General features: G+C 44.2%; 1 protein-coding gene across 1 annotated transcript in view; it reads left to right on the top strand.

Annotated features, from left to right (window-relative positions):
* The first annotated feature begins 11,933 nt into the window (after positions 1-11,933).
* The window catches only part of FYN (FYN proto-oncogene, Src family tyrosine kinase), a 225,139-nt gene continuing 214,658 nt past the window's right edge, over positions 11,934-22,414 (top strand). The window contains exon 1 of the mRNA XM_055134239.1: positions 11,934-12,407. The gene's annotated coding sequence lies outside the window, so the exon portion shown is untranslated. The remainder of the gene's footprint in view (positions 12,408-22,414) is intronic.

The following is a 22,414-nucleotide window of genomic DNA, read 5'->3' as shown; positions in this document are numbered from 1 at the left end:
TGCTTAGAGGCCCAGGTAACACAATTAGGTGCTGGCCCAGGTAACACAATTAGGTGCTGTTGGGCTCAGCAGTACTGGGCATCTTCAGAGTCACCTGACAGTGCTTGGCAGCCAATAGGATCATGCTTTGCAGTATTCAGGGACTCATGCAGTGCTCAGGACCAAACTAGGGGCTTATGCCCATACTAGGCATGTGCTCCAGTCCCTTCAATTACCTCCCTGGGCCCTAGTAGAAATAGAATGTTTCTTATTTTATGAAATGGAGTGACAGGGATAAGTTGGGAAATTCAAAGTCAATAAAATAAATAACCAATTGTATTAATTTGAAATGGATGATAAATTGAGTGCAGGATGGAATAAATTTAGCTTTATCCCAGTATAAAATATTTTCTGATCTCCCAATAAATCATTCTTAGTAAACTTGATTTTCTTGATGTAAATTGAGTTTAATTTCTATAAACTTATCAATAATTTAGTTTACTTGAGATCTCACTGGGCAGCTTATATTCACTCAATACTTGATTCCACTGATCATATAAAGAAGCATTACTTCTCCAAATTGGTCTGGGACCTCCAAATTTTAGATAATTTGACCTTTATTTATAAGTTAGAAAAATGAAACCTCTAATCAAGCAGTACATAATTGACAGATGTCTGAATTTTCATGACCACACTTGACAAATCCATATACCCATGTAACTCTTTCTGTTCTTACTATAATCAGAATTGATAGCTGCATACAAATAAAGAATACTATAATTTTTAAAGTTGGAAAAATTCTCTGTTTCATTTGGGATATTGATTTATTAACTTGACCAACATTTTGTTTTGTTCATTTTAAAACCTAGCAGTCCTCATCAAACCAGAGACTAAAAAGGTAAAAGAGTGATTTTTTTCTAGGGAATATGTCAAATGGCACCAATTTGAACTTAGCTCCATATCTGTGGAGAGTGTGTGACAGCCAAAATTTCTTCCTTGTGGAATCCTGCATAGAATGCAGGACATTTCAAATGCATTTCAAATTTTATTCCTCATAGATGTACTGTGAAACTCTCTTAGCCTGGCCTCTACCTCTCCCACCCCCACTTTCTCCTAGTTTAGTTAAGGCAACAAAAGTAAGCAACACTAACGTAAAAATGAGGGAAAAATGAACAGTTTATACCATATCCCTCTCTGCCCCAGAGTCTAGTTTTAGACACAATCAACTGCAAGTACCTTAGTATATTTAGCAAATCGCTTGATATTTAGTGGTTTCCAATCTTTTGTGATAACAAAAAATGCTACAATTGTCGCCCTTATATATCACATAGTTCGAATGTGTGACTTCCTTGAACACGAGAAGATATGTATAGTACAGGTATTGAGGTTTATCAGTGAGTCCAAGAAGGACTCGTCTAACCAAGTTCGAGAAAGAAAAGAAGCCAAAATGCTCAAGGACACTCAGCAGTGGGCCTTTGTAGAACATCTCTCCAGAATGTCGCTTGGTAACTACACCATCTCCTAAAGTGGCACTTTGGCAAAACAGCATTTTTCTCTTCTTTCTGGGAAACTCGCTGGACTACATTTCCCAGCACCTTTGTTTAGTGAGGTGGCCATGTGACTATTCCTGGCCAATAGAATGTGAGTAGAAATGCCATCCCTTTTAGAACCTGTCCCTATGCAATCTTACTGTTCCCTTAATTCCCTTATGGTTTGAAGAGAATCCTGTGCAATCTTGGTTGAGCAGAACTGTAGTCCTCAGTATTTTGTGAAAAGTCACCAACAAAAATCCAACTGCACTGAGATCTGGGAGATATGTAAACTTTACTATGAAAAAATACAGAAACGGGATGGGGGTGGTGGTTCTAGAGTTGGTTTTTCCTCTCTAATACACATAGAAGTGTATATATCTGCTCTCAGTAAAAGGGCACTCAGATTATTCTGAATGAAGTATCTACCACAGACCATTTTGCAATGGCTAAGCTGGGATGTTATAGAATTGCTCTGAATAGACATGGTCTCTAGAAGCTCTTCCTTAGGTAAGGATTGCTTTTCACAGAAAGTAAAAATTATTGTGAGCTATTGGATTATATTCTACATAAAAGATTATACATAGGAAGCGGCCATGTCTGGTGGAGCCTCTTGAACATGCTCTCAGGAGAGAAGCCTGGGCAAAATCTCCATTAATCTTCCCATTCCTCAGAAGCTTCACAGTTCTATAAGGGCTGTCATAAATCTTTCAGTCTCAGAGACAATTAACTCTCCCCTGAGAAATGTAGATTAAATGAAAGTTAAGAGATCGTTCATGTGAGACGTTATGTTCAAGAAGATACTGCATACCTTGCTGGGAGAATGTAAATGGGGACCTAGTCTGTTAACCTCTCGCCAAGTGACAGAATCGTGACAGGGAAGAAAGAAACTCATATTAAATGAGTAGTGACACTCAATTATGGAACACAGAGAATCACAGAGATATGGGTGAACTATTGCAGAGAATATTTGTCAATTTTTTTTCAATTATGAACCAACATTACATATTCCCTCCTATTTTGGGCAGAGACAAGGCATCATCATTTCTCCAAGAAATTGAAGAAGGCTGGATTATGCACCCTTCTCTTCCCCCTCATTTCCTTCTCACCCCAATGACAACTATGGGATGTTCAACCAATTGAATGCTGAAATTTGAATCTTCAGTGAGATAGGAATGAAGTGAAGACTTGGAATCAACCTCTAGTAGTCATAGAAGTTCCTAGCAATGTGACAGTCAGAGAAGGGCTCCCCAGCAAGTACTCAGAGACATCCCTGGGAAGTGAGTGAGTCCTGATTCCTGCCTATTTTCTGAGCCTTGTACTCAAACCTCCCCATTGAGCCAATGATCAATATATTTCTGCGAGATTCTTTTCTTGCTTGGACAGTTATTTTCTAATGCTTGCAACCAGGAATTTTGACTGATAAGATAGTTTTCTCTTCCTTCTGTTCATTTTTTTCCTTTGACAACTTGGTAGATAGAATATTTAAATTATTAAAAGAGGTGAGAGAAATTTTATAAAATCAATGTCTCCTACAGTTGTAGGTTACTAATGCAATTGTGAGGCTGAACACACCTTCTTCTTCTCTATAGCTCTATAGCAAGCTATGACCAGAAAATCGTCTGAATCTTCAAGACAAACTTTAGAAGTTCTAACTGAGCCCCTCCACAGCCCGGCCATGGCACCAGCTGGCCTCTCACTGCGCAGCTTTTGCCTGTCTCTCCAACAGGGGCTAGTCAAACTCCACTCACCCAAAGATCAGGCCTCATCAACCGGTTCCTGCAGACACAGGAGTCGGAGACTTCTGATCCTGTTTGCTATACCAGGGAAGCTTTTTCTAGGGACTCAGTCATAAAGAAAAGATCTCAAGTACCAACACAGCACAGCCTGCAGCCAGGAAATAGGTCAGAGTCAGAGGGGGTCAGAGTGGGAAGTGTAGCTAGGACAGAAAGGGTCAATCTATCCACGAGCTTATCTTGTTAGACTTCTGCAAGAGTTTCTGTGGGAGTTCTACTGGAAGAGGAAAAGACAGAAAACATTCTGTTGATTTGACACAGGTTGCTGAGAAAGAAGCAAAAAAGACTCCCATCCAGGAGAGCTGTTTGCCTGGGAATCTGCATGTAATCCCCCATGTCGTTGTGGGTTCTCTCCAGTGATTCCACTTTCATTTCACACCTCAAAGAGTATGTTCATATTTGCAGGTCTAAATGGTCCCCAAGTCTGTGTGTGTGTGTGTGTGTGTGTGTGTGTGTGTGTGTGTGTGTGTGTGTGTGTGTGTGTGTGTGTAGCCTGCAATGGCAAGGTTTCCTGTCCAGACTTGGTTCCTTTTTGCACCCTGAGCTACAGGAATGGGCTTTGATCACCTGAGACTCTGAACTGGTACAAGAGTTCAGACGTTTAAACTTAACTCTTATTTATGTAAGAGTTATAAATAAAAGTGCTGTGGGTTTCAACCACCAGTCTGCAGATTTGTCTACAGGGTAAAAATTCAGTCTACAAGTGTAAAACTGTTGGAAACAATTGACCATGGGAAAAATTGAGTGTGTAATAAGTCATTTCACTTCAGCTGCAGATTCCAAGGACTTATACGAGGACTTTGCTGTGTATAAAACGACGTGTTTCATCTAGACCAGTGTTTCCCAAAATGGGAAATTGGGGCAGGGAAGAGGTTGAAACAATCCAGAGCGATGGATACTGGTGTCCTCAGGTTCAATTGGGGAATGATCTCTGTTTCCATTTGTTTGTTTTAGTTTGTGCACAGCCAGAGGTTCTCAATAGCTATTCCCAGGCTCAGGGCTTGGAAAGTCACTCCCAGTGGGACTCAAGGTCACTTCCTTGCCTTCGTCTCCACATGAAAAACATGCGCTCTAGCTTACTTACTGATCTATCTCCCTGGCCCTGCTGCGCGCTTATCTTTGTTGGATTAAAAAAGGGGGGGAGGGGTAGATATCCAAAGAGGTACTGAGAGACTTTCTTAAACACAAATGGAGTGATCGGCTGTGTAAGTTTGGAATCCTCTGATCTAGGCTCTCAAAGTTGATTCAGATCTGTTTCTAGATCCTAGAACCATACCAGGTAATAATCCAGGGGTTCCTTGGTGATCAGGCAAAGCATCAAAGACCATCTTCAACGACCCCACCCTCCCATCCTTCCTGTCTCCTTGAGAGCTGGTTTCATCCTTCATGGTTGGCCCTAAGTGTACCTGGCAGAGTTCCAGCAGGCCTGGATTCTGCAACCATGTTAATCCGTTTGCCTATTTATCTCATTTCCCTCCTTCTAAAGAGAGACAGGAACAGATTCTGTCCTAGCCCTACCTGCAGAAGCAATGGCCCAGTTTGGACAAAATTGAATAAGAGAGAACTGGTAGAGAAAAAAAAAGTGCCAGAATCCTACCTTCTGGTTGTCTGGGCCTCTTTCAAGGATAGGGTTAACCCCTTCTTGCCCAACGTCCTTCAGAGCTCTAGCTAAGAGCTTGTAAAAAAGGTCCTCCTTTTTCCACAGGCGATTTTCTCAGCAACACATACTGCTGATTTGGGGTAAATTGTGGATCCAACATACACTAAGTCTATTGGCTATGCTCTGAAAATACTGATTTTTTTTTAAATAGGTGACTCCTTCTGTAAGGACTTGAGGATATGATGTGTCAAAAACAAGAGTTTCGGGGGCTGGAGCAATAGCACAGTGGGTAGGGTGACCCTTGCACGCGGCCGACCCGGGTTTGATTCCTAGAATCCCATATGGTCCCTTGAGCACTGCCAGGAGTAACTCCTGAGTGCAAAGCCAGGAGGTAACCCCTGTGCATCACCGGGTGTGACCCAAAAAGAAAAAGAAAAAAAAAAACCAAGAGTTTCGCAGTAAGCCAGGCACGTTGTGTACAAAGATGTTAACCCTGGGACTCTTGTTCTCAAGTTTGTTGAGAATCATTTTGACATGTCAGGGGATCCACCAAACGCTGGAAGGGTGACTGCAAGCAGATGGGAACAGAAAGACTCCAACCTGCCATGCCACAGCTGGGAACCTCTCCTGGGCACTGCCCTGTGCCAACTCTCCTTTAAAGGGGAGGAAAACCCTCACTCAGTGAAAAGGAGGAGGAGAAGGAAGAGAAAAATGAATGTAATAAAGAATTTAAAAAGTTTCAGTGTTCCTGTTAACAAATCATAATCTGATAACAGAAAATCAATTGTAATGTTGTGTACATACTTGTATACTTTTATATAAAAATTCACATATATATCTTAAAGACAAAGTAATACAGAAAAACAATATATGTATATACATATAGAAAAACATATATGGATGAATATATGTGTGAATATATGTACATGTATATTCAATTTAGCCTGCTTTCCCCTCTTGATTTATTGTGAACATTATGTACAATAAACTGCATGGCTACAATTTTAAAAACGAGTCCTTTATTTAATATGCAGCATAACTTACATGCCAAGTACCTTGTTAACAAACATTTTCAATTTTTCATTATTATAGACAATATCCCAAGTTACTCATGTTGTAGGTACATCATTGCAACCTTATTTTATTCTTTCTCAGAAATAGAAAGGCTAAGTCTAAGTTACATAATTTTTTTTTTTGCTTTTTCTGGTCACTCCAGGCGATACACAGGGGTTACTCCTGGGTCTGAGCTCAGGAATTACTCCTGGCAGTGCTCAGGGGACCATATGGGATACTGGGAATCGAACCCGGGTCAGCTATGTGCAAGGCAAACACCCTACCCACTGTGCTATTGCTCCAGCCCCTAAGGTATATAATTTAAAACAAATATTTTCTGAAATTTTTGTGGTTTGGGGGGTTGGGTTGGGTTTATAATGGGACCATATCTGGTGGTACTCAGGGCATACTCTTGGCTCTGTGGTCAGGGATCACTCACTCCTGGCTGAGGTCAGGGGACCATATGGGATGCCAGGGATCAAACCCATGACTGCCATGTGCAAGGCAAGCACTTTATCCCCAGTTCTATCAATTTAGTCCTTTCAGAATTATGCTTAAGTTGTCCTTCAGAAACATTATATCAAGAAGGGGTAGAAAGAGATTTCAGAAGTTAAGGCACTTGCCTTCTCTACAGATAATCTGAATTTGATCCCAGCACTACATCCAAGCACTGTCAGGAGTAGCTCTACTACTTGGTGTACCACCTCCCCCATTCCACAAAAAACCAGAAACGTCATATCAATGAATATTCCACTAGTCAGTTGTAGGCATACATTTCTCTACTTCGTCTTATGTCTTTAGTCAATAAGGTTGCTATAAAACAAAATATTGCATTCTTTTGATGATAAGTTGAATTGCTTTTGATGTTTATTGAACATCTTAGGGTTTATTGCTCATGTTTTTAACTGAAATTTTCATCTATTATTTCCCTGTTGATTCTTAAGAATTCTACATTTAGGAGTCTTACCCTTACCATAGGGTACTTCCATCAAGTTGATGCTTGAGAGAAGCTGAAAAACTAAAATGAAATAGTATAGGAGATAAAACAGTTTCCTTGCATGTTACTGATCCAGTTGGATTCCCTAGTATTACATACAGTTCCCTCTCGTCTCTCAGCATCACCAGTGGTCAGCATTGAACACAGAGTCAGGAATAACCCCTGAGAACTACAAAGTGTAGATCATCTAACACCATTCCTGGACCCCGCGCCCCACCAAAGAAAACTAAAATAAAATCATGAGGACAAAAAATTTAACTCATAAAATCAGAAAGAAGAAAAACATTATTTTAAAAAGCAAAACAATATGTAAAATTCACTTACAACAACATAAAGTGCAGCTAGAATTAACAACATTTGTGATAAGTTGAAAAGCAAAAATAACCAGGGACCCATGACAAGCTCGGTGCTAGAGCAACCTATCTCAAAGGTTTGGGATTTTGAGTTCTATTCACAGCACCACAACACATGTTGAGTAGGGTCCTGGTCCCCAGACACTACTGTTGGGGATTCTTGGCACAACAATAGAATGGTCTCTGGAGCAATCAAGTGTGAGTGGGCAGCACAGTGGAAAGTGTGTGACTTGCAACCAAAGTGAATTGTGTGTACCGCAGTCTAATGCACCAGCATCATAAGTGTGTTTGACTCCTCAGAATCACAACATAAAACATGAGAAGAAGAGGAGTATGTACAAGTCAGATTAACTAGTACCTGCCAAACCAAAGGGAAATTCTAGGGGGAAATGCTTACATTTAAAGCTATAAAATGATCAATTATTAGGACTAACTGGCAAAATTGGCAGGCTGACCTTGGAGCAGCACTTGAAGGACACCATGAAAGTCCTTCCATTGTTGGTGTCCTGTGCACAGATTCACAAGGACTGAGCCTGGGCTGAATATCAGAATCCAGAAGCGCTATGGCATCACCATGGCCCTGCAGAAAATGACCTCTTGATGCTTCATGTCTGTCTCCAGCTGCCCAGCAACAGGGACAGAAGGCTCCCTGTGAACTGTCAGAATATTGGGAGGAACCAATCATGTTTTGAAGCCACAGATCCAGTTCACTTTGTACATAGAATTTTGTTGTATTCAATACATCTTACTGGAGGGAAAAATCTAAATTATTCACATAAGAAAAATCAGGGTTGGGGACTGGAGCGATAGCACAGTGGGTAAGGCATTTGCCTTGCATGTAGCCAACCGGGGTTCTAATCCCCACATCCCATATCCCATATGGTCCCCTGAACACCGTCAGGAGTGATTCCTGAGTACAGAGCCAGGAGTAACCCCTGTGCATCGCCAGGTGTGACCCAAAAAGCAAAAAAAAAAAAAAAAAAAAAAAAGGAAAGAAAAATCAGGGGTGGGAAGAAGAGAGTATGACTTATCTCAGATAGGTCTGGGACAGTGGTAGACCTTCACTCATGCTATCTGTCATGACTGGTATAGTAGTCACAATACAGAATTCTCTACAAATATTTCATGGTTCTCTTTCCATTTGTTCAGTTCATTAGCAAATTTGAAGAGGACAAATCCCTTAAAAGCTGCATATAGGAAGGGCAACAGATAATAAGGAAGACAAGAACAAAACACAGGATGAAGTCTTGATGAGAGTAGGTTAATCAGTCATTTAAATTTCATTGTCTTCTCTTCTTGTTCACTAACTAGATCAAGAAGCTATTAGAGTTCTAGATGCTAAAAAGTGACTCCTGATGAAGAAACAGATGCAATGAGATGCCAAGCTCCACTTCCTCCAGATTCCATGTAAGAGAAATAGAATCAAACTGGGAATTCCAAGGAGGTCACATGGAGAGAGTTGGTTGTACCTATTTTTTGAGAGTGATAGTTTCTTTTAAAAGGAAGGGGGCTCCATAGCTTGGAAGTGGGCCTCACATGTTGGTGGAAAGTCATCCCAGATAGAGAGGGGAACACCAAGTAAAATGTGATTGGAGATCCTGCGAGGGAAGGGAGATGTGTGCTGAAAGTAGACTAGAGACTGAACACGATGGCCACTCAATATCCCTACTGCAAACCACAACACCCAAAAGGAGAGAGAGAGAACAAATTGGAATGCCCTGCCACAGAGGCGGGGTGGGGCAGGGGGGATGGGAGCGGGGGGGTGGGAGGGATACTGGGTTCATTGGTGGTGGAGAATGGACACTGGTGGAGGGATGGGCTCTTGAACATTACATGAGGGATAAACAAGCACAAAAAGGTGTGAATCTGTAACTGTACCTTCACTGTGACTCACTAAAAAAAAATGTAAAAAATTAAAAAAAAATAAAAGGAAGGGGGCTGAAGATATATGGTCCCCTGAACACTGATAGGAGTGATTACTGAGCATAGAGCCAGGGGTATGTCCTGAGCACTGCCAAGTGTGTACCCCCCAAACAAAACAAAAAACAAAAAGAAGAAAAAAGGAAGACAGTCTTTTATGTCCAGAGATTCTTCCTACAAGTATATGATTGGCTTTACTATTTCCCCATTTTATGTGTAAGAACACAAAAGTCTGGAAAGGGTAAGTGATTTACTTATCAAATTGCTTTCAGTACTGTGTGCAATGGAGATACCAGTACTGTCTGAAAGAAATATAACATGGGCCACAGATTAAGCTTTAAATTCTCTAGTTGTTATACTAAGAAGATGAAGGAAACAGGAGAAATTAACTTTAACAACATACTCCTTAAGGGCAACACTGACATCTCATTATAACATGTAAACATTATTAAAATTAATCAGATTTTCACATTCCTTTTTAAAATGCTAAATCTTTGAAATCCAGTATGCCTCAACTTGTACTAGCTGCTGTCCAAACACTCAAATGCATTTCAAGTGCATGATAGCCATGTGTGGTTAGTGGCTATTGGAACAGCCCAGTTCTAGCCAGTTGTTTCAAGGTGTGGTACTCAGGCCACGAGCATCAAGATGAACTTGTAGGTACCATTCCGAATCTTCTGAATCATGCCCTCTAAGGGGTGTGGACCACCATTATGTGTTTTAACAAGTTCTTATTGGTAATTTTTATATGTGCTGAAGTTTGAGAACCATTGGGCTAAACAATTGTCCCTTCATCCCAACTCAAATAAACCTAGGACAGTGATGACAGGTTAATATTAAAATAAAGAGCCCTGTCTCTTATAATAAACAGTTCTGGGCTAGAAGAGGATGGCATTCGTTTATATGAAAATCTTCTAGTCCTAGTTGTAGTTCCATTTCTTGGGACTATTGAATGAATCACTAAATCATCAACTTACTTAGAAAGGCACACACTTTCGAAGGGGCTAGAGTAGTGGTTTAGTTGATAGGGCATTTGCCTTGCATGTGGCTAGCCTGGATTTGATCCCCAGCACTCTGTATGTTTCCCAAGCCTCCCCGTAGCGATACCTGAGTGCAGAGCCAGGAGTAAGCCCTGAGCACTGCTGGTTGTGAGCCCAAACAACAACAAACAGACACACACCATATACTCAGGATACAGATTCTATACCATCATTTTGAGGTAGTTCCTACCCTTACCCTCAGTTTCTTCATCCATAAAATGGAGTGTGTTTATTTATTATTTGTTAACATGTAAAAGAAAGAGAAGTGTATAGAAAGAGAAGCGTATAGAAAAATAAAACCCCATCAGCAAAAACTGGAACTACATCTAAAATATGAGTTGACAGGAAAGGAAATATTATAGATTGTGAGCGTACAAGCAGAAGCTAATTTACTTACATTTCTCAGAACATTAGATTTGTTGAGGGGGAAAGGTAGGGTCCTTGCCAAAATCATTAAGGAGAATGATTCTGAGCAAGCCTTAAAGCATAAATTTCAGTAAACAGGAATCACCTATAAAGAAAATCAGGAAGCTAGAGTGTTTCTTTTTATGAAGTTACATCCTGCCATAGAAAAGCTGGATAGGAAATAAGGATGGATGTATTCCCTGCTATATATATGAAACCAGCAAATAACTCCATGAAGGAAAATCTGAGCAAAAATCTCACATTCAGCAAAAGGGGAAGAGGGGAAATCCTGAAATGAGAATGGCATGAGAAACCAAAGACAACCAAGTAAATATGATTTTGGAAAAAAACACTATGCAAGCAAATCTCTATACTGTGATTGCAGATCCCTTAGTCACCTCTCTGCCCCCTCCTTCCATTTCAGTAATACTTCCTTCAGACTTTTGTTTGAAGAATGTATTTACATGTTATATGTTTACAGATAACACATATATTTACATATGTCTCCCCCCCTTCTCTTCTGCTCTTCCTCATCATGGTCATTAATAATAATTGCTGTACGTTTCCAGGGTTGTCTTAGCTTTTCCATCTTTCTGTGACAGGTTTCTACTTTGCTGTCACTCTAGGGTAATCAGAGTAAACGCTATCACCACCTTAACACTTTCCAAATTGATCCTCCCACCTTCAAGTAAAAACTCACCAGAAAGGTAAGCCATGCCTTTCTTACGGATTTGAAGCAGGCTCTCAAGGCTTGGGGTGGGGGGGTGGGGGGATGGGGGGGTGAGGTGAGGGGTGCCAGATTCCTCTCTGCAGTGGCAGCTGCAACCTTCCGCAAAGCAGAAAACTGCAGCTCACACGCTTTCCTCCTTCCCCCGCCCTAACCCACTACCTCCCAAGTCCACAGAATCCTTAAGTGCACACACACACAGACACAGACACACAGAGACACAGACACAGACACACACAGACACAGACACACACAGACACACACAGAGACACACACACAACTCCTGCAACCTCGCATCGCCTTCTTACACCCCACACCGCGCGCACGCCAGAATGCCAGCAGCCACAGTGAAAGCTCAACCCACTGGGTGGCCCCACCCATTTCAGCCACGCCTCCGCCCATCCACCAATAGTCGCTCAGCCGCCTCTCCCACGGAGCCCTTTGATAGGACGGAGAGGACTGCCACTCTGAGAGTGCGTTCCGCCCCCTCTTCACTCCAGGGCTGGGGCTGGAGCTGCCCGAGCATCAGCGCGAGTAGCTGGGAGCAGCGGCGGCGGCGGCGGCGGCGGCGGCGCGTCGTTGCAGTTGCGCCATCTGTCAGGAGCGGAGCGGGAGGGGAGGGGGCAGCCGCGAGAGAGGAGGAGGAGGGGTCGCCGCGAGCCCGAGGCCGCCGAGACCCGCCCGCCGGCCGCCCGCGGGAGCAGCGAGTGAGCGAGCGAGCGAACGAGCGAGCTTGCCCTCGGAACAGCTCGTCCTCCGGGATCCGGGCGCGCCGCCGGCACTTCGCGGCGAGCACCCGCGGGCTTTCCGGGCGCACACAAAGCCGCACCGCCCGGCGGCCGCCGCCCGAGCCCGAGAGCGACCCGGCCGCCGGGTCGGGGGACACCCGGCGCCGCCCCCTCGGCGATCTCGGAAGGCCCACCCGCTCCCGGGCCGCCTCGGCCGCCGCTGGAGGAAGGCGGGGGAGAGGACCATGTGCCTGCGCTCCGGAGCCTGAGCGCCGCGCAGGTAAGGGGCCGGGGATGCACGCGCGAGGCCGCGAGGATGCTGCGGAGACTCCGGCCCCGGCCGCGCCGCGCCGCCCCCGCCGCGGGGCCCCGCGCTGCAGTCTCCGGAGCGCCCCGCGGGGCTGCCGGGGAGCCGGCCGCGCCGGCGGACCCCTTGTGCGGGGTGCGGCCCCGGAGGTAGTGCGGGCTTGAGGGGCCCATTTCCTCGCCCGCGAGCTGGCGTGGGGTGAGAATAGGCACTGGCTTGGGGGCGAGGCTGGCTCAGACTCCGCCTCCGCCCTCCTTTCCGGGGGGGCCCCGCGGGGACCCGGGCTGTGTGTGTGTGTGTTGTTTTAATGTCAGGGTGATGTAATCACTTAATAATTGATGCCCCGTGCTGCTTCCCTCCCCACCCCACCCTACCCCTGCCCCACTCCTCCACCTCTCGGCCGCCTCCTCCTGCGGCGGTCCTTCCCCATTGCATCCTCCTGCCTATTTCTGGCACCCTCCCCCCCTTGCACTTCCCCCATTCTCCCCTTCACTCTCTTCCTGTGCCACCACCACCCACACACCCACCCTTCCCCTGTCCCCGTTCCCCGGTGCCGGAGCCTTCGCCCCTTTTCCTCTGCCCCCCCACCCCTTCTGTTCGCTCCTTTCTCGTCTCTTTCTTGCTCAATGCATTTGCTCGCTACTTCCCCAGATCCGTGACTGTGACTGTTTTGTTTGGTCGCCTCTGCACTCTTATCTCGGAGGCCACAGGCGGAGGGGAGTGGGCCCAAAGGAGGCCCCGGAACTGGGGCCCAGGCGGAGATTTGCTGGGTGCGAAGAGGGATAATAAAATCGCCTTTCTCATCCCTCCTCTCTCCATCAGTAAATCACACCGACTCACTCTGTGTGTGTGTGTGTGTGTGTGTGTGTGTGTGTGTGTGTGTGTGTGTGTGGGAGAGAGAGAGGGAGAGAGACATACATACGTACACAAAGAGCCCTTTCAGTGCAATAGAGAGGAGACACAAAGTGCCCTAGGATGGGTTCTGTGCTGGTTTCTCTTCCCTGGGGCTTCCCTTTCTTTCAGATAAAGCCATCCATCTCCTCGCTGAGATCTTTCCTGCCACATTTACCCTAACATAAAAGACCCCCAGATACCAAGTGGCAGGTGCTGGCATTTTGCTGTGTTGGGCTGTTAGCCGCAGTTGTGTCTTAGGCAGAAGTGGGAAATTATTCCAGCCATCTTAAGAGTTACTCTACTTTTAAGATTTTAACCTCCTCTCCTCTAGGGAGTGGGTCGGTGCTCAGAGCTGGAGCTGGATGGAGAATGCTTCTGCGTGGGGGCAGACTGCATTTTGTTTCTGAATCAGAATTTAATTGGTGTTTGCGAAGCCTGAGGCAGCCTGACTTCTCAAGTCTAAGGGGCACAGAAAGTCTCTTGAAATGCAGTCCTGTCTACCAGGTGATGTTGTTTTACTCTTATGTTTAAACAAGTACCCTGGGGACATTGATAACAGAATGGAACTGGTATTTGGAGGACCATTGGAGACGTCTCTTTCCTGCTGCCTTAGCTTCAGACGCCCACATGCTTCCTCTGGCTGCCCTAGTCTCTGCCATACTTTCCACTCCTTTGTGCTCTTTCTGCCCCTGGGTCTTGTAGTCTTACCCAAAGGGAGACTTTGGGTGAAGGAATTTGTTAACTCCCAACTTTGGGGTCCTTGAGCCTTGGATGCAGAGAATCACTTTGATGGAACTTGAAACTCTCTGCTTTACTTTCCTCTAAAAAGGAAATGTTAATACAAAACTGGGGGCTTCAGGCTCTGGTTTGTAAGCCTGTTAACTATTCCTTTGACTAAGCTATACCCCCCCCAAACTTAAGCTGTTGTGTCTTAGGCAGCAGTGGGAAATCATTGTTTTGTAGCCAGTTGAACGATCTCAAGTTTGTTCTTCAGAAATTTTATTAGATAAGAGTTGTTAATAAACATTTATATCTGTATTTTCTAAGGACATTCATTGTGGATTTTCTTTTTTTTACGTTAAAAGAAGCAGTAGGGTTCAAGAGGGTTCTGTAAGACAAAGTGTTGTTTGTTGGCTGTCAGAAAAAGAACAAAAATCAGAGCACAATCAACTTGCACTCTGTTGACCCAGTTAGAGCCTCAGGAGAAAGTTGAATGTGTACAAATGAGCGCTCTGCTCTCTGTGCTAGCACCCTGTGCTCTCTCCCAGCTCTGCAGTCTCCAGCCCCGTCTGGCTTGCTGGGGTCCTGCCTTATCTTCAGCGCTCACTTCAAAAGTCGTCCCCTCTGTGATAACTTTCTCCATCTTGTCCTCTCCAAACAAGTCATTGTACCTCACATGTTGTTTCCCAACTTTAGGAAGGGCTATGATGTTTGACATGTGTCTGTTGCCTGTATTGGTTCGATAGCAGGTTGAGGGAGGGAACCTAGTCTTAGTTCAACAAATGTGAGTTAGGTTATTGGTATGTCGGGGACACCTGGAATAATGAACTGAGAGTCAATCTGTAATAGGTCTGCAAAGAACATAGAGGGTCAAAAGAATTGTTTCTTATTCTTCATGGAATAGTCCCAGATGTATTTTTGATCAGTGAGTGGCTTTTCTCCAAGCAGGGACCTCATGCTCCACCACCCCATAATGTTCTATTGTAACTCGCTTTCAGCTGGCAGAGGACCAAAAGGGGAGGGGGTGACACACTCGCTTTTAAATGCTGTGGCCTAGAAATGACACGTCTCTTCCAATCACATTCTTTATAGACTAGTTATCTAGTTCTCTTACATTTAGCTGCAAGAAAGCTGGAGGAGTAAATCTAAGCTGTGTGTCCAGAAAAAAAAAAAAAGATCAAGATGAAATATACTTTGGGTCAGTGGCTTTGCCATATGCTGCCACTCAACAAGGCATTTGCCACTCAACAAATCTGCCCTCAAGGAGGTTGTAGGCTGATGAGAATGAAATTCACTGGGAATCTAGAACTCCTATCCCTCACTGCTTTTGTTCTCTTGCATTTTGTAAGTTTAAGTCTTTTTGTCAGAACACAAAATGCAACAAAAAACCTTGCTGTGTTCTTGGCCACTTCCCACTTAGTAAGCCTTGTAATACTGCACTCTGGTGCCCGCGGGTTGACTTTGATATGTTTCTTTTTCTCTAATAGCACCTTTGTTGGCCTAGTTTTTCTGCTGATTTTCTGCTCTCCCAAAGTGGCTAAGATGTTCCTTAGAAATCACAGTCCCCATGTCTCATAATTGGAAGAGGAAATTAAGCAGACTCGGAGGAGAAACTTCTTGCCCCAGGCCATGAGCTTCATAATGGGGAGGGAGGAGCTGCATCCATTCTGTGGCCGGTCTTGGTCCCCTTGTCACACAGCCTCACACAGCCACCCCGACTTGGTTGGTGACTCTGAGCCCTGTGTTTTCCAGGGAGGGAGGAGTGAGCTGGTGTTCTGGACTGGCCTTGTTCTCCACAAGCCTCCCAGCTGTTGGGCCCGTGCTGTCCTACGAGTCATCACCACTAAGGCACCCAGTTTTGTTGTAAACGGTTTTTTATAGTCATCTGCTATGCAGACATTCGCCTTGTCTGTCATTGTGTACAAGGCACTGGGAGATAGTGTCATGAAAATGAGTGCTCTGGCCTTCTTTTTCAGGAGCTCACCGGAAATAAAATGAAGGATAGTCAATGTTTGTGGAGCGTTTGCTATGTGCTAAGTAAGCGTTGTTTAAGCTCTAATTGCAGCCATAGTGATATGAAGTGGTTTTACATATAATCCCCATTTTACAGGTGGGAAATTGAAGCAAGGGAAGTAAAGTAATTAATGCAAGATCATAGAGCTACTAAGTGGTGAAGATGGGATCCAGGTCCAATTAGTTTGTTTGTTCAAAGCCTCTACTCTCAGCCACTAGGCGGTATGCAAAATACAACATAAGGATATAATTATGATATTAATTAAAATGTGTTATGTGCCAATAAGGGGTGGGGGGAAGCATTAGTGCTTTGGGAAATTAAGACTCTGCTTATTGGAAATACAATTTTGTATTTAAAAAATGTAAATATCCGTTCTTTCATTTTCCTCCCCCCATTTAGACTCTTATTTATTGTTCACCTAGGAAATAAAGATATTAAACTAATTAAAAAGTGAAAAAGCAAAGCACAATGATACTAAAAATACATTAGTTCAGTGTGATTTGAAGCTGAGTCTTTCTGTCCACACATATATCTAAAAGAGTATCATTTTACCCCTCTTATTTGCTCCTTAGCAGCATCTGCTTGCTCTATTAGCAAATAGAACTAGAAACTTCCGGGGCAAAGAGGTATGATCTTGTCTTAAAGAACTTACCTTCATGGGGTGGAGAGATAGTACAGTGGGTAGGGTGCTTGCTTTGCACATGGCCAACCTGGGTTCAATCCCTGGTATCCCATATGGTCCCGTGAGCACCACCAGGAGTAATTCCTAAATGCAGAGCCAGAAGTAACTCCTGAGTACCACCAAATGTGGCCCAAAAACAGAAAGAAAGGAAGGAAGGAAGAAAGAAAGGAAGAAAGGAAGGAAGGAAGGAAGGAAGGAAGGAAGGAAGGAAGGAAGGAAGGAAGGAAGGAAGGAAGGAAGGAAGGAAAGAAAAGAAACTTACCTTCACAAGGAAATTTCAGAGTACTTGGATGGATGTTATGGTTTTAGGAGTCTTTATCGCAATGGAACATATGCGAGGGAGCCTGACCTCTACCTAAAAATGGGTAATAGGAGACCAGGCAGAGAGGACCATTAGATAAATCTAAAACATACTGGGAATGGCCAGTTGAGTGTTGTCTGTTGTCCCAGAAGGAGCAACAGATGGAAGGTCAATGCACAGATAATTTTTAGACTGCCGGTAGTTTAGGTCAGGGGGTGATTGTAAAAGAGTTGGTTGTAGGATGCAGATCGGCAATGTTCTTGCAGTTTCTTTGTCAAGAGTGCCATTAAGAGTTTTGAGTGAAAATATGGTTTTGATTTGATTTATAAGTTGTCAGATCATCTGGCATAAGTGTGAACTATTGACTCAAGGTAGGCAGGAACCATGAGGGAAAGTAGTTTTAGAAACTCATGAGCAATAGAAGGTCTGAGTGAAAGAAATGGAAGTGGGGCTGGAGCAAAAATGAATGAGAGGAGATGAGACAGTACGTGGAGGCCAGGGGAAAGTGGGCAGGTGGCAGGAGAGGGGGCCTTGGAAATTAAGTGGAGAGAGATATGCAGAGAAGTAATACAGTAAGAAAAGTAGAGGGCAGGGTGCCTAAACTGGTTAATACCAGATGTGTGACTTTGTAGACAATTGAATTGGTGGAGCCTGAGTGAGGAGTAGGACTCAAATATAAATCTGTTAGCAGCAAGTTACAAAATGCTTGAACCTAGGTTGTAAGCCAGACCACTCAGGGCATGTTTGCAGAATAGAAGGGGCTACAGGAGAGCCCTGGGGACTGAGGATGAGGCTGCAGAACCCTGGTCCTGGTTGGGAGAGATGCAGTTAGAGCCCTGGGGAGAGAGATGTTCCCAAGAGGGGAGGGTTAGTGGCCTATGGCTAAGCGAGGTAAAGAATAAAAAGTGCGATGGGTGTTTGATCATTGTGAGATTGTAACCCAAACATGAAAGCTTGTAACTATCTCATGGTGATTCAATAAAATTTAAAAAAATTTTTAAAACAATGAAAAGTGGATTTGGGTTTAATACAGCAGAAACCCAAACTTTATTAGAGGGGATGAAGAGGAGGTGAAAGTCTGAAACTCTTCTACTCCCAAGCAAACATGAATTGAACCCCATGTACAATTGTGAGTGACTTAGCTTATGGCCTGACACAGACATTTTACTTACAAGGGAAAAAAATAATAAGTGTCCAAAGAAGCTAGTTGCTTAACTTTTCCAAGGTGTTAAAGTCACCATTTAAGACAGGGCTCAAGTGAGGAATGTGGTCCAAAAGCATGGTACCATGTACACTTGGCACCAGCCCCTTCCAGATATGTGAGCCAAGTCACCTACCTAATCTCTCTCCCTTCAGTGTTAAAATGGAGATAATGGTTCCTTCCTCAAGGAGTTGCTGTGGGGGATCCACTGAGATAACAAAAGCAAAGATATCAGAGAAGTCTCTATGCCTAGGAAATGTCTACTTAAGTGTTTGATGCTGCTGCTGCTTCTAAGTTGTATGTGTGGTAGGTGTGTGGGGTGTGTGACACACGTGCGCGCGCACACACACACACATATGCACAGACATATAAAAAATACATATTCAACTTTTATATCCCTTAGGGAAGAGATGAAAATATATTGGTGCATAAAAGACAATGTTGAATATTATAAAAAGAGATTTGCATGATTGTCATTTCTGAATCTAGCATTGTTGGGAAAGGTGGGAAATCAGTTCATTATAGTGTGGTTGAAAACAGCATTTTTAGCAAGTCTTTTTAAGAATAGCGGAGCCTTTCTATTCTTGAGGATTCCAAATCATGAAAGCACTCTGAAGTGAGACCTATCAAAGAGTTTCTTTGTTTAAGTCAGCTAGCCAGAATTTTAACCCATTTACAATGTAAATACCTTGAATTTGATTTCAGAATGCCACCACAACTGTGTTGAGATACTAAAAAATAGAGAGTAGGAAAAACCCTGACAAGTTATGACTTTCATCCTTATGGTTCCTTGAGGGAAAAAGTTATTTGGGCTATTTAAAGGAATATGTTATTTTTTCAGAGTTCTTTGTGTTGAGCAAATCTAATTCTTACCTACTAAAACCCACAAGTAACCTGAACAGTATTATCGAAATGGACTTGGGTGACATACAGTGAAGACAACTTAGGAATAAGAGGCACTCTGGACTTGATGAGAACACAGTAATCCTAGAAGGTTATAAATTGAGCTGGATTTATAGTCTAATAAAAACATGGGAAGAAAAGATAATGCTTACTGACTCATGAAACTTTAACAAGGTTTGTAAAGCTCTGAGTTGTCGTAAGATTTGGATGAGCGTGTTTTCCCATTCGTCTCAGCCTGCTTCCAGAAGGACCTGTTCACACCTCTCTCATGTAGCATAGAGGCCTTTTCCTGGGACCTTGCCTGCAGGAAGCAGAAATTAGCATATATTCTGCCCTTGGGGTCCTGTGACTTCCTTTGGTGATTTGGGCAAATACATGTAGAATGTGGATTAACTATGAGTTTCCTGGATTAAAATATATGGTGTGGGAAAACCTTAGCTTGTTGTTATTTCAGTTCAGAAGGCGTTTTCTAAGAGTGGCTTATTTCTGTCCTTGATTTTCTGATCATTGCAAATAGGGTAAGGAAGAAAGTCCCCCAGAAACACGTAGTACCGCATAGCTGCTCACCTCTCCCTAAATATGCCATAAAAACAATAACATCTACCATTTTATTGAACCCAGAGGCCTGAGTTGAGTGCCATACATGCAGTAATTAGCTTGATCACAACAAGCTCTGTGAGTCAGGTATTATTATCCCCATTTCCAAATGGGAAGACTGAGGCTCTCAGAAAGGTAAAACAACTTGCCCTTTGTCACAAAGCTAATGACTAGAGAAGCCCAGTATGTTGACTCCTAAGTTTGGGCCTGCTTTTGCTCTAAAACAGCAAAAGGTGCTGTTTAAAAAGGTGCTTGCCTTGCATGGGACGCACCATGGTTAGATCACGAGCATCATACTGTGTCCTAAGAATTGGCAGGAGTGACCCTGAATCACAGAGCCAGGAGAAGCCCTTGAGTACTGCCAGGTGTGGCCCTGGCACAATTAAGTTTAAAATTTTCTTTTCCTTCTCCCTTTCTGACTACTTTGTGTTTTGAGGGGAAGAAGTTTGGGAAAACACCTGGCAGTGCTCAGGATTTACTTCTAGCTCTGTGCTCAGGGATCACATTTGGTGGTTTTGGGGGAACATATGTGGTGTCCGGAGTTGAACCTGAATCAGCTGCATGCAAGGCAAGCGCCTTAACCCTGGTACTGTTTTCTCCAGCCTTCCCTGAGTACTTTGAAGCCTCCTTGCCTTTGTTTTGCAGTTACTCCTATATTATGTGTTGGTACTGACAACAACATCTTCACCTCTCTCTGGAAACTTCACTCCTCCTCATGATTCCACTCACCTCTTGGGGATGCCCCCTTTAAGCCCTGTTTCTGGCCTCCCGTGGCTCTTGGTGACTGTCTTGTTTGTCATCCCCCACATCACAGCCTGTCTTACAAGTCAAGGTGGAGGTCCCCTGTGCAGGAGAGTGGTGGGACAATGTCTCTGTCACTGACTTGTGAGATCTTTGGGGGTCAGGGCTTTTTTACCTTATTTATTGAGCACTAACACAACACCCACCAGGCTTCTTCAGAGAAGCACCATCCCTATCATTCCCAGTTAACCCAGTGGTGAGAGGAGATACAGAGCAGTTCTTCAGGGACACAGAGCAGAGTTGGGGCCTGAACCCCCCGCCCCCCGCCCCACAGTAATCCGGCTCCAGACTCTCTGCCCTTCTTTCTTATTTTGTATGTCACTCAGAGGGAGACTGTCAGCTGTGAAGGTGGAGAAAGGCACCCCTATTTCTTAGCCTGGCACAGTAAACATCAGCTCCCCTGTTTCTCCATCCCTTCCAGTGTGCCCAGGGCTAATCTCATGGCAAGGAAAGAGCCTCAGGGCTGCAGGACTGTCCTGGAGGGTTCTATAAAGTGCACATTTCTGGCCTTGTTCTGGTTTGGGGAATGATGCAGGCAGGAAAGAACAGGAGAATTTCTTTGTATAAGAACAGGCACCTTGGGGCTGGAGAGATAGCACAGTGGGTAGGGCGTTTGCCTTGCACGCGGCCGACCCAGGTTCAAATCCCAGCATCCCATATGGTCCCCTGAGCACGGGCAGGGGTAATTCCTGAGTGCAGAGCCAGGAGTAACCCCTGTGCATCGCCAGGTGTGACCCAAAAAGCAAAAAAAAAAAAAAAAAAAAAAAAAAAAGAACAGGCACCGTGGGATGTGGAACATGGAACCGGCAGTGCTGAGACAGCATCTGGGAGATAGGGCAGTAGCACAGGTGTGCTTGGGGCCCCTGGTGGTGGGAGTCACCTGTCAAGAGGTGGAAAAAAAACAACAACCTTCAGCAGCCAGTGACTGGCTGAGGGGGGAAGTCCTCCATGGCTGGAGCCTGAGGGAGCAGCCAGTTACAAGGCATCCCTGCTGGGGCTCAGAAATCCCGCTTAGAAAGACTGCTTCCCCTGTCTTTTCAAGACTTCCGAAGTGCCCACTTCTTTGGAATGAGCTGGGGGGAATTGTATCTGATGAATTCGAACACTTTCATTTTCTTCAGAGCTGCCATCTTTGAGGTACCCCAAAATAGTAGGCTTTTCATGCACTTGTATAAGGATTCCATCTGCTTTCTCCTGAAAAGGAGGACTTTAATGGAAAATTAAAAATGAGCCAGATCGCCTTTCCCACAACAAAGCCCAGGGCACGCTTCCCAATCCTTTCTTCTGTTAATCCCCAGGAAAAGTTAGGGCATCTGTATTTCTGTGAAATGCTGCCCAATTGAAATTCTACTGGAAAGGCCAATGAATACCAAGATTCTTCATTTTCCTCATGGTGCAGCATCTATTTTGAAGCAATAGCAGTGTCAAATACTGTCACTTGTAAATTTTGATTCTAATTGTATTCCAGAACTTGGGTAATAAGCTGTGTACTGCCATACACAACCCCCTGAGGATGTTTGAAAAAGTGCTGATTTTGTTCTCTTTCACTTGTTTGCTTTCTGAAGGTTTGGAGGATTTCACCTTTTAAAAAATTTATTTATTTATTTTGGGTTTGGGGCCACACTGGTGGTGCTCAGGGCTTATTACTGGCTCTGCATGCAGGGATCATTCCTCTGAGCTTAGGGAACCACTTGGGGTGCTGAGGATTGAACCCAGGTTCATTATGTGCAAGGCTAATGTCCTACCCACTGTACTATTAGTCCTGAGGGATGCTGGATTGATCCAGTGTGGTGAGGTGGTCGGGGCCCCAGGTACAGTTGGGGATACTTTCTCTTCTCTAATCCAGAAATACAGTCAGAGTACCTAC

The sequence above is a fragment of the Sorex araneus genome, chromosome 4 (genome assembly GCF_027595985.1).
Source record: "Sorex araneus isolate mSorAra2 chromosome 4, mSorAra2.pri, whole genome shotgun sequence".
Lineage (NCBI taxonomy): Eukaryota > Metazoa > Chordata > Mammalia > Eulipotyphla > Soricidae > Sorex > Sorex araneus.
The sequence above is the reverse complement of the archived record's forward strand: the minus strand, read 5'-3'. Positions and strand labels throughout refer to the sequence as shown.